This window comes from Anomaloglossus baeobatrachus, chromosome 2 (genome assembly GCF_048569485.1).
Source record: "Anomaloglossus baeobatrachus isolate aAnoBae1 chromosome 2, aAnoBae1.hap1, whole genome shotgun sequence".
NCBI classification, from domain to species: domain Eukaryota; kingdom Metazoa; phylum Chordata; class Amphibia; order Anura; family Aromobatidae; genus Anomaloglossus; species Anomaloglossus baeobatrachus.
Genome location: NC_134354.1, coordinates 642,276,576 through 642,296,962, shown reverse-complemented (window position 1 = coordinate 642,296,962; position 20,387 = coordinate 642,276,576). Strand labels below are relative to the sequence as shown.

Here is a 20,387-nt window from a genome sequence, read left to right as displayed (position 1 = left end):
ATCTCGGCGGGTGACCGGGGGAAAGCGGAGAACACAGCATACACTGTGAGCTCCACAAAGATGGCGCTGATCTCCTCCCTCTGCTGTGATCTGGACAGCCCAGGGGACGCGTCCAGATGACAGAAGACGCCGTTTCTGTGTTAAGTATAGGGTCGCAGTCTGACAACGGTCTCTATGCACAGGGGGCTGCCATAAAGGAGGTGAGTATCTGTCGTTACTCACAGCAAATCCAAGATGGTAACCCCCAGTGCTTCAGTAAAACTAGAATTAAATGAAAACTAAATAAACAGTGAATTTAATTTTGTATTAAAAATACTTGATTTCATAATCACTATTAATACAAATATAAAAAAAAAACCGCAACACCTTCCCTTTAAAAGGGGTTTGGACAACCCCGTCACATTCCCCATGTTCGCCCCCATAAAAATAAAGCCTATACTCCACCCCAGTGCTGGCGCTGTTGCAGCAAAGTCTGATCTTGCGATGCCAAGACCCACATGACATGGTTATGACACACGAGCCCCGTGGCCAATCAGCGCCGGCTTCCTTCTCTCCACCTTTGTACGGTTAGGTAATTAAGAGGACTAATTTCATGTTGACTTAACCGTACAAAGGCAAAGGAGAGGAGAGGGAAGCGAAGTCTTCACTGACTGGCCGCAGGGATCGCATGACATTACACGCTAGTAAAGGACCATTGACTGTTGCATGTAGCCGATGGTGTAAGGTCCATGGTTGGGTAATGTGCACCCATCCTCGCTCATGGGGCATACCCTGGAAGCAGCAGTCTAAGGCTGTGAACTCCTCTTGAAAACGTCAGCACACGTCCTGCACCAGACTCCTAATAAGACAGTAATGGAGGTTTAGGGACCTCAATTATCACAACTGCCTTTGTTGCCCATAGCAACAAATCAGAGCTCAGCTTTCATTTCATAAACTGCTCTTATAATGTAAAAGCCGCACGGTGATTGGTTGCTACGGACAAAAACATCTTTTTCCATTAGACAGTTTTGACAAATGTGCGCCACTGAGCTATTAGAGGGGTTGTGAGATAAAAGCCACCACCTATCCACAGGTTAGGTAATAATATACTGATTGGTGCTGTTAAGCTTCTGGGACCCACACAGTACAATACATCATTCTAAGGCCAGATACACATATCCGGGCTTTTCACCGGTTTGACAGATGAAGTGCGCGCCAGTACAGTGTATACAGTACACTTACAGCATAACAAGTGCCGGTCACATGTTGTCATGTGACCGAAGCATGTGACCCGGAGGTTCCGGTGCTGCCACTGTAGTGCATCATACTGTACTGGCGTACGCCGCATCCGTCACACCGGCGAAAAGCCGGATATGTGTACCCGGCCTAAGATATCCCTCTGATAGATCGGATGTCTCTGTTGACAACAATGCAGTCTGCTCCTCTACCCCATCGTTATCCTGTCAGAAACCGTCACTTTTCTGGCATCTGTATGGGTCATAGGGGCAAGCCACAAACTGGGTACATACAATAGTGCACTGCAAGAACAAGAATGTCCTGTGCACTCAGGGGGCATGTAGGACAAGATCTGGGTCAGGGGTACAGGCTGGGCACAGCACGTGTACTTGGAGAGTATGGTCCAGGAGAGCAGAGGTAGAGCACCGCTCCCTGCTTGCCAGAGTGTGTTTGGGGGGCAGGATAAGCTCCTGGCTAGCATTGCTGCACCACTCGCCCACACTGTAATGCTTCTCTAAGAAGCTTTGACTGAGCAGCACTGGAGGGCACAGTGACGCTGAAGATGCCCACAATCAGGAGCCAACAGCACGCGCCAGCGATCCGTCCGGCTTCAGAGAAGTTCTTGTAAGTGCTACATGTTTGGGTACCGCTGATGGATTGCTATGGTTGTCAGTAACCTAGGCAACAAGCTGTAAACAAAAGACATCCTCAGTATTTGAGAACAGAGTGGATATTTAATAGGTAAATTTCAAAAGGGAGTGGATATTTAATAGGTAAATTTCAAAAGGCATTTGTTTTAAAAAACACTTTGCAGATTTACACACAATATGAGAATATGTCCAGGCTGCCACCAGTGCAGTCCTCCTATCCAAGGACACGCTGAAAGCACCACTCCAGCTTTCCTTCCTTCCTTCCCCCCAGCAGTGGAGTGGTGATTTTAACCCAAGGTCCCTGCCCCTAGTCATATAATCACCCTCCAGCATCTTCAACCTTTATTGGCGCCATCTTGTAACCACAAATTCTGATTGGCCGGAAGTCATAAGTTATGTCATAAGCTCTGAATGCAAGTCTATGAGTGCCAGAACAAGAGTTTCATAGACTTATATTCAGTTGTTACTAGAGATGGGTAAGCTCGCTACTTGATAGAGCCAGAGTTTGAAAATGCTCAAGTTTCCCATTGACTTCAATTATACTCAGTACTCAAGTCGCGTCAGAGCGTCCCCAGTGCTCAATTTCGTAACAAGCAGTGGCAATCACACTTATTCATCACTATCTGTGACCGCCAGCTCACTCTATAAAACACTGGAGCAGCCGGCAAACCACAAACTGGAGAAGACTGACGGGTGCTGAGCCGATAACAGATGAGGGGATATCCGGTCATAAAAGCAGTTCTGGGTGTATATTGCTAATCCCTGCCTAACCATCCCTGTATACACTAGCATAGATAAAGAGATCGTTAGAAAAAGTATTTCTAAATATCTTTTACCGTATGCTAATAAGCAAGGGGACTAGTTCCCTGGGCGTTACTTCCCCTTGCTAGTCGGCTTCATTAGCATGTTAGTACATCCCTGTGGGTGTGCTAACATGCTAATGAATTTGCAGCGTAACAGGATGATCTCAGTCACTTCTCTGCCGCTATCGTGTCCGACGGGGGATTTCGGCTTAGTGCGCATGACCCTGGAGGTTCGGTCATGCGCACTACTTCAGTTTGAAGCCGGGACACGTACACCTGGCTTCATAGTGCGCATGACCCACACTCCAGGGTCATACACACTGAGCCGAAATCCCCCGTCAGACGTGATGGTGGCGAAAGAGTACATTACTTACCGGTAATGGGATTTTCCTGAGTCCACGACAGCACCCACGAGAGAGGGATCCGCCCCCTTCAGGACAGGAAACCTACAGATAAAAAAGGGGCAGTCCCCCTCCCTCATCAGTTGGTTGCAGAGAACCGGGAGAGGAACCGCCAATGAATGAATAAACAAAAAAGCCAGACCTCAGGACACCCAATGGTGACAAACAAACAAGAAAGGGTAGGGGTGTAAAGGGTGCTGTCGTGGACTCAGGAAAATCCCATTACCGGTAAGTAATGTACTCTTTTCCTTTCGTCACGACAGCACCCACGAGAGACTTAGAGAGATTACACGCAGAGGGAGGGAAAAACCACACAAAGGGCCAAGCCGCCAACGGAAGACAGCGGAAGAACAAAGGCTAGCCGGCAAAGACCGGAAAGGCGGACGGAGAGGATCATGACACAGCCGTACAATACCATCGAAGGAGACACAGGCCACATCCATCCAAGGAGGAGGCAACCACCCAGGAGAAGGATCCGACACCGAGGAGGCCAGGGGAGCCCACTGCAGCAGACGATAGGGGAACAGCATCCCACAGCCATCAGGACAAGGGACGTCACGCCACGCGAGGGCCACAGCCAGAATCCTGAAAGACAAAGAACAACAAAACAAAGACCAAACCCCCCGCCAAGGGGCCGACCGAGCGACCAAAGCAGGAAGGACCAACGGACAGGGCCGGACAGGCGCGAACACACCCCGCAGAAGCAAGGGCGACCAAGAGACAGCACCGGAACGGACGAGGAGGAGAAGAGACGTAGAGGCGAAGCAGGAAGCCCAAGGCGCCAGGCGGAAGGCCCGGGAGGCGCAAGGCGGCAGGGCGCAAGGCAGGAACGCCACAAGAAGCAAGCACAAAAGCGCAAGGCCAAGAGACGCAGGACGAGAACACATGCCCACACGACCCGGAGGCCCCGAGGCACAGAGGCCCAGAGGTACAGAGGCACAGACGCCAAGAGGCCCCGAGGCACAGACGCCCAGAGGTACAGAGGCACAGACGCCAAGAGGCCCCGAGGCACAGAGGCCCAGAGGTACAGAGGCACAGAGGTACAGAGGCACAGAGGTACAGAGGCACAGAGGTACAGAGGCACAGAGGCACAGACGCCAAGAGGCACAGAGGCACAGACGCCAAGAGGCCCCGAGGCACAGAGGCCCAGAGGTACAGAGGCACAGACGCCAAGAGGCCCAGAGGCCCAGAGGTACAGAGGCACAGACGCCAAGAGGCCCAGATGCCAAGAGGCCCCGAGGCACAGAGGCCCAGACGCCAAGAGGCCCCGAGGCACAGAGGCCCAGAGGTACAGAGGCACAGACGCCAAGAGGCCCCGAGGCACAGAGGCCCAGAGGCCCAGACGCCAAGAGGCCCCGAGGCACAGAGGCCCCGAGGCCCAGACGCCAAGAGGCCCCGAGGCACAGAGGCCCCGAGGCACAGAGGCCCCGAGGCCCAGACGCCAAGAGGCCCAGAGGCACAGAGGCCCAGAGGCACAGAGGCCCAGACGCCAAGAGGCCCCGAGGCACAGAGGCCCAGAGGTACAGAGGCCCAGACGCCAAGAGGCCCCGAGGCACAGAGGCCCAGACGCACAGACGCCCAGAGGCACAGACGCACAGACGCCCAGAGGCACAGACGCACAGACGCCAAGAGGCACAGACGCACAGACGCCAAGAGGCACAGACGCACAGACGCCAAGAGGCACAGAGGCCCAGAGGCCCAGAGGCACAGAGGCCAAGAGGCACAGAGGCCAAGAGGCACAGAGGCCAAGAGGCACAGAGGCCAAGAGGCACAGAGGCCAAGAGGCACAGACGCCAAGAGGCACAGAGGCCAAGAGGCACAGAGGTACAGACGCCAAGAGGCCCCGAGGCCCCGAGCCCAAGAGGTACAGAGGCACAGCGACCCAAGAGCCCAAGAGACCAGGAAGCCCAAGAGGCACATAGGCCCGAGCCAGAAGCCACACAGAGAGGCCAGGCAGCCACACAGAGAGGCCAGGCAGCCACACAGAGAGGCCAGGCAGCCACACAGAGAGGCCAGGCAGCCACACAGAGAGGCCAGGCAGCCACACAGAGAGGCCAGGCAGCCACACAGAGAGGCCAGGCAGCCACACAGAGAGGCCAGGCAGCCACACAGAGAGGCCAGGCAGCCACACAGAGAGGCCAGGCAGCCACACAAAGAGGCCAGGCAGCCACACAGAGAGGCCAGGCAGCCACACAGAGAGGCCAGGCAGCCACACAGAGAGGCCAGGCAGCCACACAGAGAGGCCAGGCAGCCACACAGAGGCCAGGCAGCCACAGAGACCAGGAACCCGAGAAGTCAGAGGCACCGAGGCAGGAGGCATGAGGCCAGGAGGCAACCGAGGCGCGCGGCCAGGAAGCCCAAGGCACAGAGACAGTACACACAGAGGCCCGAAGGCAGGAGGCACAGAGGCCAGGAGGTACACAGACCCGAGGCCAAGAAGGCACAGAGGCCCGAGGCCAGAAGGCACAGAGGCCCGCGGCCAGAAGGCACAGAGGCCCGAGGCCAGAAGGCACAGAGGCCCGAGGCCAGAAGGCACAGAGGCCCGAGGCCAGAAGGCACAGAGGCCCGAGGCCAGAAGGCACAGAGGCCCGAGGCCAGAAGGCACAGAGGACCGAGGCCAGAAGGCACAGAGGACCGAGGCCAGAAGGCACAGAGGCCCGAGGCCAGAAGGCACAGAGGACCGAGGCCAGAAGGCACAGCGGTCAAGGCCAGGAGGTACAGCGGCCCCAGGCCAGGAGGCAAGAAGGGCAGGCAGCACAGAGGGCCAAGGCCACGAGACACAAAGGACCAAGGGCAGGCAGCACAGAGGAACAAGCCAGGAAGCACGAGGCTGAGAGACACAGAGGCCCGAGACCAACCTCAGAAGACGCAAAGGCCAGGAGTCCACAGAGGCCACGAGGGCCAGGAGTCCACAGAGGCCACGAGGGCCAGGAGTCCACAGAGGCCACGAGGGCCAGGAGTCCACAGAGGCCACGAGGGCCAGGAGTCCACAGAGGCCACGAGGGCCAGGAGTCCACAGAGGCCACGAGGGCCAGGAGTCCACAGAGGCCACGAGGGCCAGGAGACCACGAGGGCCAGGAGACCACAGAGGCCACGAGGGCCAGGAGACCACAGAGGCCACGAGGGCCAGGAGTCCACAGAGGCCCAGGAGTCCACAGGAGCCCCACAGAGGCCGGAAGCAGGCGAGTCCACAGAGCCCTTACCGGGCCCGGAGGCCACAGAGGATACAGGGGCCAGGAGAACACAAAGGCCGCAGGGACCCCGGCCATGCATGGCAGAACCCAGCTCCAAAGCCCGGGACGATCCTCCCTGCACTGCCGGGACACCTCGAGGAGACAGAGCGGGGACGCGGCCCTTACCGGGCCCGGTGGATACAGCGCACCCGCCGTGTAACCGGACGCGCAGCCCGCGCCACAGGGAGAGGCGCCGGCCGCCGAGTACCGACAGCAACTTACCCCGCGTCCGGCTCAGGAAGGAGGGATCCACGGCCTTCACAAGGAACCTGCCCGGTCCACTCCCCCGGAAGCGCTCCAGTGCACTTCCGGGTCACGGCAGCAGAGAGAGCGCACGGACACGGCAGGGTCCTCCCTGCCGTCCACAGAGCCAGACGCGCGCAGGTGCCGGCGTCATTACCCCGGAGGCAAAGCCAAACCAAGGGGAAGAGTACGAGACGCACCGGAGGACGGAGTCCACGAGGGGAGCTCCACCGACCGTGCTTCTGGACCTAGAGCTCCGCCGTTCCCACGGAGACCGCACGGACTCAACCGGACCCAGGTACTGTAGGTTCCTCTCCATTCAGGACAGGAAACCAACTGATGAGGGAGGGGGACTGCCCCTTTTTTATCTGTAGGTTTCCTGTCCTGAAGGGGGCGGATCCCTCTCTCGTGGGTGCTGTCGTGACGAAAGGAAAAAGGTGAGCGAGATCATCCTCTGACGCTGCACATTCATTAGCATGTTAGCACACCCACAGGGACATACTAACATGCTAATGGAGCCGACAAGCCAGGGGAAGTAACGCCCAGGGGACTAGTCCCCGCGCTCATTAGTATATGGTAAAAGATCTTTAGAAATACTTTTTCTAAAGATTTCTTTATCTATGCTAGTGTATACAGGGACGGTTAGGTAGGGATTAGCAATATACACCCAGAACTGCTCTGGGTGCATATTGCACCTGACAGGTTCCCTTTAATCTTAAAGTTGAATTTAATCAATAGATCTTGGTATAACTTCCACAATTGGAGATTTTTAATATAATAATAATAATAAAAAAAAAAAAAATGTTCCTGTGCTGAGATAATCTTGTATGTGTCCCTGCTGTGTACTGTGTAATGGCCGTGTCTGACCGTACAGGGACATGGTCTGATCATACCACATCTCCTGGGCCGGGGAGGATGTCATAAAGAATACAGACAATTACAGCACGGGATACGATGCTGAAGTTGGTTTCTTATTCGTCCAGTTTCTTATTCGGGGCTGAAGTTGGTTTCTTATTCGTCAGTTTCTTATTCGGCAATTTAGTTTTTTCTGTTTTTTACACGTTTAACAACAAAAATAACACATGACAATAATAAAATACAATGCACTGATGAGCCCTAATATACATACACTCAAAACCAGCTGCAAAAATTATAAAACTGGCATAAAAATGGGCATCAAAGTGGGCACCAAAGTATGTTAGTGAAAGGGCTAAATGGCTTTGGGCCACTGATCTAACACCAGAATTGCATATCTAGTGATGCCTCTAATCAAACTGAAGTGACTCCAGCCTGGCCCAAAGGGGTTCTGGGCATCAGAACTGGCATCAAAGTGGGCACACAGCCAATTTTCACAGATTTGAATAAGTAACTGGTGTTTTTGAGGGGTTAAATGGCTTTGGGCCACTGATCTTACACCACATTTACATACCTAGTGATGTCCCACATCAAATTCAGATCATTCCAGCCTGGCCCAAACAGGTTCTGGGCATCAGAACTGGCAACAAAGTTGGCAAAATCGCAGTTTTCACAGATTTGAATACGTAACTGGTGTTTTTGAGGGGTTAAATGGCTTTGGGCCACTGATCTCATACCTAGTGATGCCACACATCAAATTCAGATCACTCCAGCCTGGCCCAAACTGGGCATCAGAACTGGCATCAAAGTGGGCACACAGCCAATTTTCACAGATTTGAATAAGTAACTGGTGTTTTTGAGGGATTAAATGGCTTTGGGCCACTGATCTCACACCACATTTACATACCTAGTGTTGCCGCACATCAAATTCAGATAACTCCAGCCTGGCCCAAACCGTTTCTGGGCATCAGAACTGGCATCAAAGTGGGCAAAACCCCAGTTTTCATAGATTTGAATAAGTAACTGGTGTTTTTGAGGGGTTAAATGGCTTTGGGCCACTGATCTCACACTACATTTACATACCTAGTGATGCCATACATCAAATTCAGATCACTCCAGCCTGGCCCAAAAAGGTTCTGGGCATCAGAACTGGCATCAAAGTGGGCAAAATCGCAGTTTTCACAGATTTGAATAAGTAACTGGTGTTTTTGAGGGGTTAAATGGCTTTGGGCCACTGATCTCACACTACATTTACATACCTAGTGATGCCACACATGAAATTCAGATCACTCCAGCCTGGCCCAAACAGGTTCTGGGCATCAGAACTGGCATCAAAATGGGCACACAGCCAATTTTCACAGATTTGAATAAGTAACTGGTGTTTTTGAGGGGTTAAATGGCTTTGGGCCACTGATCTCACACCACATTTACATACCTAGTGTTGCCGCACATCAAATTCAGATCACTCCAGCTTGGCCCAAACAGGTTCTGGGCATCAGAACTGGCATCAAAGTGGGCAAAACCCCAGTTTTCATAGATTTGAATAAGTAACTGGTGTTTTTGAGGGGTTAAATGGCTTTGGGCCACTGATCTCACACCACATTTACATACCTAGTGATGCCACACATCAAATTCAGATCACTCCAGCCTTGCCCAAACAGTTTCTGGGCATCAGAATTGGCATCAAAGTGGGCAAAACCTCAGTTTTCACATATTTGAATAAGTAACTGGTGTTTTTGAGGGGTTAAATGGCTTTGGGCCACTGATCTCACACCACATTTACATACCTAGTGATGCCACACATCAAATTCAGATCACTACAGCCTGGCCCAAACAGGTTCTGTAGTTATGGTAGTGGTGGTATGTAGTGGTGTAAGATCAGTGTCCCAAAGCCAATTAACCCCTCAAAAACACCAGTTACTTATTCAAATCTATGAAAACTGGGGTTTTGCCCACTTTGATGCCAGTTCTGATGCCCAGAACCTGTTTGGGAAAGGCTGTAGTGATCTGAATTTGATGTGTGGCATCACTAGGTATGTCAATGTAGTGTGAGATCAGTGGCCCAAAGCCATTTAACCCCTCAAAAACACCAGTTACTTATTCAAATCTGTGAAAACTGCGATTTTGCCAACTTTGATGCCAGTTCTGATGCCCAGAACCTGTTTGGGCCAGGCTGTAGTGATCTGAATTTGATGTGTGGCATCACTAGGTATGTAAATGTGGTGTAAAATCAGTGGCCCAAAGCCAATTAACCCCTCAAAAACACCAGTTACTTATTCAAATCTGTGAAAATTGGCTGTGTGCCCACTTTGATGCCAGTTCTGATGCCTAGAACCTGTTTGGGCCAGGCTGGAGTGATCTGAATTTGATGTGTGGCATCACTAGGTATGTAACTGTGGTGTGAGATCAGTGGCCCAAAGCAATTTAACCCCTCAAAAACACTAGTTACTTATTCAAATCTGTAAAACTAGGTTTTTGCCCACTTTGATGCCAGTTCTGATGCCCAGAACCTGTTTGGGCCAGGCTGTAGTGATCTGAATTTGATGTGTGGCATCACTAGGTATGTAAGTGTGGTGTAAGATTAGTGGCCCAAAGCCATTTAACCCCTCAAAAACACCAATTACTTATTCAAATCTGTGAAAATTGGCTGTGTGCCCACTTTGATGCCAGTTCTGATGCCCAGAACCTGTTTGGGCAAGGCTGGAGTGATCTGAATTTGATGTGTGGCATCACTAGGTATGTAAATGTAGTGTGAGATCAGTGGCCCAAAGCCATTTAACCCCTCAAAAACACCAGTTACTTATTCAAATCTATGAAAACTGGGGTTTTGCCCACTTTGATGCCAGTTCTGATGCCCAGAACCTGTTTGGGCCAGGCTGGAGTTATCTGAATTTGATGTGCGGCAACACTAGGTATGTAAATGTAGTGTGAGATCAGTGGCCCAAAGCCATTTAACCCCTCAAAAACACCAGTTACTTATTCAAATCTATGAAAATTGGCTGTGTGCCCACTTTGATGCCAGTTCTGATGCCCAGAAACTGTTTGAGCCAGGCTGGAGTGATCTGAATTTGATGTGTGGCATCACTAGGTATGTAAATGTGGTGTGAGATCAGTGGCCCAAAGCCATTTAACCCCTCAAAAACACCAGTTACTTATTCAAATCTATGAAAACTGGGGTTTTGCCCACTTTGATGCCAGTTCTGATGCCCAGAACCTGTTTGGGCCAGGCTGTAGTGATCTGAATTTGATGTGGGGCATCACTAGGTATGTAAACGTGGTGTAAGATCAGTGGCCCAAAGCCATTTAACCCCTCAAAAACACCAGTTACTTATTCAAATCTGTGAAAATTGGCTGTGTGCCCACTTTGATGCCAGTTCTGATGCCCAGTTTGGGCCAGGCTGGAGTGATCTGAATTTGATGTGTGGCATCACTAGGTATGTAACTGTGGTGTGAGATCAGTGGCCCAAAGCCATTTAACCCCTCAAAAACACCAGTTACTTATTCAAATCTGTGAAAACTGGGGTTTTGCCCATTTTGATGCCAGTTTTGATGCCCAGAACCTGTTTGGGCCAGGCTGGAGTCATATGAATTTGATGTGTGGCATCACTAGGTATGTAAATGTAGTGTGAGATCAGTGGCCCAAAGCCATTTAACCCCTCAAAAACACCAGTTACTTATTCAAATCTGTGAAAACTGCGATTTTGCCAACTTTGATGCCAGTTCTGATGCCCAGAACCTGTTTGGGCCAGGCTGGAGTGATCTGAATTTGATGTGTGGCATCACTAGGTATGTAAGTGTGGTGTAAGATTAGTGGCCCAAAGCCATTTAACCCCTCAAAAACACCAGTTACTTATTCAAATCTGTGAAAATTGGCTGTGTGCCCATTTTGATGCCAGTTCTGATGCCCAGAACCTGTTTGGGCCAGGCTGGAGTGATCTGAATTTCATGTGTGGCATCACTAGGTATGTAAATGTGATGTGAGATCAGTGGCCCAAAGCCATTTAACCCCTCAAAAACACCAGTTACTTATTCAAATCTGTGAAAACTGGGGTTTTGCCCATTTTGATGCCAGTTCTGATGCTCAGATCCTGTTTGGGCCAGGATGGAGTGATCTGAATTTGATGAGGGGCATCACTAGGTATGTAAATGTAGTGTGAGATCAGTGGCCCAAAGCCATTTAACCCCTCAAAAACACCAGTTACTTATTCAAATCTGTGAAAACTGGGGTTTTGCCCATTTTGATGCCAGTTCTGATGCTCAGATCCTGTTTGGGCAAGGCTGGAGTGATCTGAATTTGATGTGTGGCATCACTAGGTATGTAAATTTGGTGTGAGATCAGTGGCCCAAAGCCATTTAACCACTGAAAAACACCAGTTACTTTTTCAAATCTGTGAAAACTGCGATTTTGCCAACTTTGATGCCCGTTCTGATGCCCAGAAACTGTTTGGGCCAGGCTGTAGTGATCTGAATTTGATGTGTGGCATCACTAGGTATGTAAATGTGGTGTAAGATCAGTGTCCCAAAGCCAATTAACCCCTCAAAAACACCAGTTACTTATTCAAATCTGTGAAAATTGGCTGTGTGCCCACTTTGATGCCAGTTCTGATGCCCAGAACCTGTTTGGGCCAGGCTGGAGTTATCTGAATTTGATGTGTGGCATCACTAGGTATGTAAATGTGGTGTGAGATCAGTGGCCCAAAGCCATTTAACCCCTCAAAAACACCAGTTACTTATTCAAATCTGTGAAAATTGGCTGTGTGCCCACTTTGATGCCAGTTCTGATGCCCAGAACCTGTTTGGGCCAGGCTGGAGTGATCTGAATTTGATGTGTGGCATCACTAGGTATGTAAATGTGGTGTGAGATCAGTGGCCCAAAGCCATTTAACCCCTCAAAAACACCAGTTACTTATTCAAATCTGTGAAAACTAGGGTTTTGTCCACTTTTATGCCAGTTCTGATGCCCAGAACCTGTTTGGGCCAGGCTGTAGTGATCTGAATTTGATGTGGGGCATCACTAGGTATGTAAACGTGGTGTAAGATCAGTGGCCCAAAGCCATTTAACCCCTCAAAAACACCAGTTACTTATTCAAATCTGTGAAAATTGGCTGTGTGCCCACTTTGATGCCAGTTCTGATGCCCAGTTTGGGCCAGGCTGGAGTGATCTGAATTTGATGTGTGGCATCACTAGGTATGTAACTGTGGTGTGAGATCAGTGGCCCAAAGCCATTTAACCCCTCAAAAACACCAGTTACTTATTCAAATCTGTGAAAACTGGGGTTTTGCCCATTTTGATGCCAGTTTTGATGCCCAGAACCTGTTTGGGCCAGGCTGGAGTCATATGAATTTGATGTGTGGCATCACTAGGTATGTAAATGTAGTGTGAGATCAGTGGCCCAAAGCCATTTAACCCCTCAAAAACACCAGTTACTTATTCAAATCTGTGAAAACTGCGATTTTGCCAACTTTGATGCCAGTTCTGATGCCCAGAACCTGTTTGGGCCAGGCTGGAGTGATCTGAATTTGATGTGTGGCATCACTAGGTATGTAAATGTAGTGTGAGATCAGTGGCCCAAAACCATTTAACCCCTCAAAAACACCAGTTACTTATTCAAATCTATGAAAACTGGGGTTTTGCCCACTTTGATGCCAGTTCTGATGCCCAGAACCTGTTTGGGCCAGGCTGGAGTTATCTGAATTTGATGTGCGGCAACACTAGGTATGTAAATGTGGTGTGAGATCAGTGGCCCAAAACCATTTAACCCCTCAAAAACACCAGTTACTTATTCAAATCTATGAAAACTGGGGTTTTGCCCACTTTGATGCCAGTTCTGATGCCCAGAACCTGTTTGGGCCAGGCTGGAGTTATCTGAATTTGATGTGCGGCAACACTAGGTATGTAAATGTGGTATGAGATCAGTGGCCCAAAGCCATTTAACCCCTCAAAAACACCAGTTACTTATTCAAATCTGTGAAAACTGCGATTTTGCCAAATTTGATGCCAGTTCTGATGCCCAGAACCTGTTTGGGCCAGGCTGGAGTGATCTGAATTTGATGTGTGGCATCACTAGGTATGTAAATGTAGTGTGAGATCAGTGGCCCAAAACCATTTAACCCCTCAAAAACACCAGTTACTTATTCAAATCTATGAAAACTGGGGTTTTGCCCACTTTGATGCCAGTTCTGATGCCCAGAACCTGTTTGGGCCAGGCTGGAGTTATCTGAATTTGATGTGCGGCAACACTAGGTATGTAAATGTGGTGTGAGATCAGTGGCCCAAAGCCATTTAACCCCTCAAAAACACCAGTTACTTATTCAAATCTGTGAAAATTGGCTGTGTGCCCATTTTGATGCCAGTTCTGATGCCCAGAACCTGTTTGGGCCAGGCTGGAGTGATCTGAATTTCATGTGTGGCATCACTAGGTATGTAAATGTAGTGTGAGATCAGTGGCCCAAAGCCATTTAACCCCTCAAAAGAAGGGAATTTTGTTACTTACCGTAAATTCCTTTTCTTCTAGCTCTTATTGGGAGACCCAGACGATTGGGGTATAGCTACTGCCCTCTGGAGGCCACACAAAGCACTACACTAAAAGTGCAAGGCCCCTCCCTCTCTGGCTATACCCCCCCGTGGTATCACGGGTACTCCAGTTTTAGTGCCAAAGCAAGAAGGAGGAAGCCAACAACTGGTTTAAACAAATTAACTCCGAGTAACATCGGAGAACTGAAAAACCGTTCAACATGAACAACATGTGTACCCGCAAACAGCAAAAAACAATCCCGAAGGACAACAGGGCGGGTGCTGGGTCTCCCAATAAGAGCTAGAAGAAAAGGAATTTACGGTAAGTAACAAAATTCCCTTCTTCTTCAGCGCTCTATTGGGAGACCCAGACGATTGGGACGTCCAAAAGCTGTCCCTGGGTGGGTAAAGAAATACCTCATGTTAGAGCTGCAAAACAGCCCCCCCCTACGGGGATGTCACTGCCGCCTGCAGGACTCTTCTACCTAAGCTGGCATCCGCCGAAGCATAGGTATGCACCTGATAATGCTTGGTGAACGTGTGCAGACTCGACCAGGTAGCCGCCTGACACACCTGTTGAGCCGAAGCCTGGTGCCGTAATGCCCAGGACGCACCTACGGCTCTGGTTGAGTGGGCTTTTAGCCCTGAAGGAACCGGAAGCCCAGCAGAACGGTAGGCCTCTATAATTGGTTCTTTGATCCATCGAGCCAAGGTGGCTTTAGAAGCCTGCAACCCCTTGCGCGGACCGGCGACAAGGACAAAAAGTGCATCGGAACGGCGCATAGGCGCCGTGCGGGAAATGTAGATCCTGAGTGCTCTCACCAGATCTAGCAAACGCAAGTCCCTTTCATACCGGTGAACCGGATGAGGATAAAAGGAAGGCAATGATATATCCTGATTAAGATGAAACGAGGATACGACCTTAGGGAGAAACTCCGGAATGGGGCGCAGCACAACCTTGTCCTGGTGGAACACCAAGAAGGGAGCCTTGGATGACAGAGCAGCCAGCTCAGACACTCGCCGAAGCGATGTGATCGCAACAAGAAACGCCACTTTCTGTGACAGGCGAGAAAGAGAAACTTCTTTGAGAGGCTCGAAGGGCGGCTTCTGGAGAGCCACTAGTACCCTGTTCAGATCCCATGGATCCAACGGCCGCTTGTACGGGGGCACAATATGACAGACCCCCTGCAGGAACGTGCGCACCTTAGGAAGACGTGCTAGACGCTTCTGAAAAAACACGGATAGTGCCGAGACTTGCCCTTTAAGGGAGCCGAGCGACAAGCCCTTTTCCAACCCTGATTGCAGGAAAGATAGAAAAGTGGGCAATGCAAATGGCCAGGGAGACACTCCCTGAGCAGAGCACCAGGTTAAGAAAATCTTCCACGTTCTGTGGTAGATCTTAGCAGAAGTTGACTTCCTAGCTTGTCTCATTGTGGCTACCACTCCCTGGGATAATCCTGTTGACGATAGGATCCAGGACTCAATGGCCACACAGTCAGGTTCAGGGCCGCAGAATTCTGATGGAAAAACGGCCCTTGAGACAGCAGGTCTGGACGGTCTGGAAGCGACCACGGTCGGCCGACCGTGAGATGCCACAGATCCGGATACCACGATCTCCTCGGCCAGTCTGGGGCGACGAGTATGATGCGGCTGCAATCGGATCTGATCTTGCGTAGTACTCTGGGCAAGAGTGCCAGAGGCGGGAATACATATGGGAGGCGGAAGTGCGACTAATCTTGCACCAAGGCGTCTGCCGCCAGCGCTCTTTGATCTCGCGACCGCGCCATGAATGCCGGGACCTTGTTGTTGTGCCGAGACGCCATTAGGTCGACGTCCGGCACTCCCCATCGGCGACAGATTTCCTGAAACACGTCCGGGTGAAGGGACCATTCCCCTGCGTCCATGCCCTGGCGACTGAGGAAGTCTGCTTCCCAGTTTTCTACGCCCGGGATGTGAACCGCGGATATGGTGGATGCTGTGTCCTCCACCCAATTCAGAATGCGCCGGACTTCCTGAAAGGCTTGCCGGCTGCGCGTCCCTCCTTGGTGGTTGATGTATGCCACCGCTGTGGAGTTGTCCGATTGGATTCGGATCTGCTTTCCTTCCAGCCACTGTTGGAAGGCCAGTAGGGCAAGATACACTGCCCTGATTTCCAGAACATTGATCTGAAGGGTGGACTCCTGCTGAGTCCACGTCCCCTGAGCCCTGTGGTGTAGAAACACTGCTCCCCACCCCGACAGGCTCGCATCTGTCGTGACTACTGCCCAGGATGGGGGCAGGAAGGATCTTCCCTGAGACAATGAGGTGGGAAGGAGCCACCATTGCAGAGAGTCCTTGGCCGTCTGGGAAAGAGAGACTTTCCTGTCTAGGGAAGTCGTCTTCCCGTCCCATTGGCGGAGAATGTCCCATTGAAGTGGACGCAGATGGAACTGCGCAAAGGGAACTGCTTCCATAGCTGCCACCATCTTCCCTAGGAAGTGCATGAGGCGCCGTAAGGGGTGCGACTGGCCCTGAAGGAGCGATTGCACCCCTGTCTGTAGGGACCGCTGCTTGTTTAGCGGAAGCTTCACTCTCGCTGCTCGAGTATGAAACTCCATGCCAAGATACGTTAGTGACTGTGTCGGTGACAGATTTGACTTTGGAAAGTTGATGATCCATCCAAAAGTCTGGAGAGTCTCCAGCGTAGCCTGTAGACTGAGTTGGCATGCCTCTTGAGAGGGTGCCTTGACAAGTAGATCGTCTAGGTAAGGGATCACCGAGTGTCCCTGAGAGTGCAAGACTGCTACCACCGCCGCCATGACCTTGGTGAAGACCCGTGGGGCTGTCGCCAGACCAAATGGCAGAGCTACGAACTGAAAATGGTCGTCTCCTATCACAAAACGTAGAAAACGTTGATGTTCTGTAGCAATTGGCACGTGGAGATAAGCATCCTTGATGTCTATTGAGGCAAGGAAGTCTCCTTGAGACATTGAGGCAATGACAGAACGGAGGGTTTCCATCCGGAACCTCCTGGCGTGCACATGTTTGTTGAGCAGTTTTAGGTCCAGAACAGGACGGAATGAGCCGTCCTTTTTTGGCACCACAAAGAGATTGGAGTAAAACCCTCTCCCTTGTTCCTGAAACGGTACAGGAACCACTACTCCCTCCGCTCTTAGGGAGTCCACCGCCTGCCGCAGGACATCTACACGGTCTGGGTGTGGGGAGGTTCTGAAGAACCGAGCTGGAGGACGAGAACTGAACTCGATTCTGTACCCGCGCGACAAAATGTCCGTCACCCACCGGTCTTTGACCTGTGACATCCAAGTGTCGTAAAAGCGGGAGAGCCTGCCCCCGACCGGAGATGCGGAGGGAGGGGACTGGAAGTCATGAGGTAGCCGCTTTGGAAGCGGTTCCTCCATTTGCTTTCTTGGGGCGTGAATGAGCCCTCCAGGAATCTGAGTTTCTTTGCGTCCTCTGAGTCCCTTTGGACGAGGAGAATTGTGTTTTGCCCGAACCTCGAAAGGACTGAAACTTCTGCTGCCACTTTCTCTGCTGAGGTTTGCTTGATCTGGGCTGGGGTAAAGAGGAGTCTTTACCCTTGGACTGTTTAATGATGTCAGCCAATGGCTCGCCAAACAGTCTGTCTCTAGACAAAGGCAAGCTGGTTAAACATTTTTTGGAACCAGCATCTGCTTTCCAGTCCTTTAACCACAATGCCCTGCGCAAAACTACCGAATTGGCAGACGCCATTGAGGTGCGGCTGGTAGATTCTAGGACCGCATTGATAGCGTAAGACGCAAACGCGGACATCTGCGAGGTAAGGGACGCCACTTGCGGCACCGCTGGATGTAAGATAGCATCCACTTTCGCTAAACCAGCTGAAATAGCTTGTAGCGCCCATACGGCTGCGAATGCTGGAGCAAACGACGCGCCGATAGCTTCATAGACAGATTTTAACCAAAGGTCCATCTGTCTGTCATTGGCATCCTTAAGTGAAGCGCCATCCTCCACTGCAACTATGGATCTAGCTGCAAGTTTGGAAATCGGGGGATCCACCTTTGGACACTGGGTCCAGCGCTTGACCACCTCAGGGGGGAAAGGATAACGTGTATCCTTAGAACGTTTAGAGAAACGCTTTTCTGGATGAGCATCGTGTTTCTGGATTGATTCTCTGAAGTCAGAGTGATCCAACAGAGCACTTAATTTACGCTTGGGATAGAGGAAACGAAATTTCTCCTGCTCTGCCGCTGCCTCTTCTGCTGAAGGGGTTGGGGGAGAAATATCTAACAGCCTATTGATGGCTGAGATAAGATCGTTTACCATGGCGTCCCCATCCGGGGTATCCAGATTGAGAGGGGTTCCAGGATTAGACTCCTGATCACTCTCTTCAGACACATCACAGGGAGACTGATTGCGCTGAGACCCTGAGCAGTGTGATGACGTTGAGGGTCTTTCCCAGCGAGCCCGCTTGGGGTGGCTGGGGCAATCATCTGAGTCATCATACTCATCCTGAGAGGCCGGGGACCCCCTTGCAGTCTGGATTAAATCCAACTGCGGAGGGTTAGAGGACATAGACCTCGCCGTGTCCATAGACTGAGCCCCAGGCATGGATTGCAAAGTTTCCAGGATTTTTGCCATAGTCACCGACATATTAACCGCAAAAACTGCAAAGTCTGACCCTGACACCGGGGCAGGACTTACAGGCGTCTCAGCCTGGGTCACTATCTCTCCTGACTCCGGCTGGCGAAGCAGCACCGGATCTGAGCATTGCACACAATGGGGGTCTTTGGAACCTGCTGGTAGAGCAGTCCCACAAGCAGCACACACAGTGCACACAGCCCTAGCCTTGGCAGCTTTGCGTCTTGTGGATGACATGCTGCTGCTTCCTCAGAGCGATCTGGGGTATTCAGCCAGGAAGCGACCTCACAGTGCAAGAAATCAATAAATCTCTATGTCCAGTGACACAATACACTAACATACACTGAGGCACTAGAGGGGCCAGCTGAAAAGCCGCTTACCGCCCGCTAAAGAGCGGGTGTGTGGTCTTCCAAAGCCCCTCAGTCTAGGTCTCCCAGAGCCTTGCGTCCTTCTTCCAGCCAGCCATGCATGTAATGGCTGCCGGCGTCCTGAGGGAAGAAGGGGGGCGGGCCCTGGGCGTTCCTGACCAAGAGCGGGAAGCCTGCTCCCTCTGTGCCTAGTGTGAGGGCTGGAGCATGTAAATCAGGCTCCAGCCCTCCTCGCTGCCGTGAAACAGCGTCTCTCCCCTACCCTGATTGACAGGGTGGGGGCGGGAACGATCGGAGCTGCCGGCGTCCTAGGCCCAAAAGCCGGGGACTAGAGTTATAAACGCCGCCGCCGTAAAAGCGCGGTCGGCGTATCCCCGGCGCACCACAAGTCACAGCAGCGCCGCCCGGTCCAGTGAGGGTCGGCGCTGCGTTCCCAGAACACAAAGTCCCCCAGATGACTGTAGGAACACCAGCTCAGTGTACGGTCCCCGGCGCACTACAACACCCAGCCAGCCCGGAGTGTGTCTGTGCCTGCCGGGGACACAGAGTACCTGTATGATGCAGGGCCCGGTCCCTGATGGTACTCCTGCTCCGTATCCATCAGGTTCTGATGGGTCTGTGGATGGAGCCCGGCGACAGAGCTTTGAGGCCGGCAGGATCCCACTTCCACAGAACCCCCAAGGGGATGTGGAAGGAAAAACAGCATGTCAGGCTCCAGCCCTGTACCAGCAATAGGTACCTCAACCTTACAACACCATCCAGGGGTGAGAAGGGAGCATGCTGGGAACACTATATGTGTCCTCTTTTCTTCCATCCGAACTAGTCAGCAGCTACTGCTGACTAAAATCTGTGGAGCTATGCATGGAATGTCTGACCTCCTTCGCACACAAAGCTAAAACTGGAGTACCCGTGATACCACGGGGGGGTATAGCCAGAGAGGGAGGGGCCTTGCACTTTTAGTGTAGTGCTTTGTGTGGCCTCCAGAGGGCAGTAGCTATACCCCAATCGTCTGGGTCTCCCAATAGAGCGCTGAAGAAACACCAGTTACTTATTCAAATCTGTGAAAACTGCGATTTTGCCCACTTTGATGCCAGTTCTGATGCCCAGAACCTCTTTGGGCCAGGCTAGAGTGATCTGAATTTGATGTGTGGTATCACTAGGTATGTAAATGTAGTGTGAGATCAGTGGCCCAAAGCCATTTAACCCCTCAAAAACACCAGTTACTTATTCAAATCTATGAAAACTGGGGTTTTGCCCACTTTGATGCCAGTTCTGATACCCAGAACCTGTTTGGGCCAGGCTGGAGTTATCTGAATTTGATGTGCGGCAACACTAGGTATGTAAATGTGGTGTGAGATCAGTGGCCCAAAGCCATTTAATCCCTCAAAAACACCAGTTACTTATTCAAATCTGTGAAAATTGGCTGTGTGCCCACTTTGATGCCAGTTCTGATGCCCAGTTTGGGCCAGGCTGGAGTGATCTGAATTT

At 51.3% G+C, this 20,387-nt stretch overlaps 1 protein-coding gene across 2 annotated transcripts in view; it reads right to left on the bottom strand.

The window, feature by feature from the left end:
- Nucleotides 1-20,387, bottom strand: part of TROAP (trophinin associated protein) — a 225,436-nt gene that overhangs the window by 200,847 nt on the left and 4,202 nt on the right. The window lies entirely within an intron of this gene.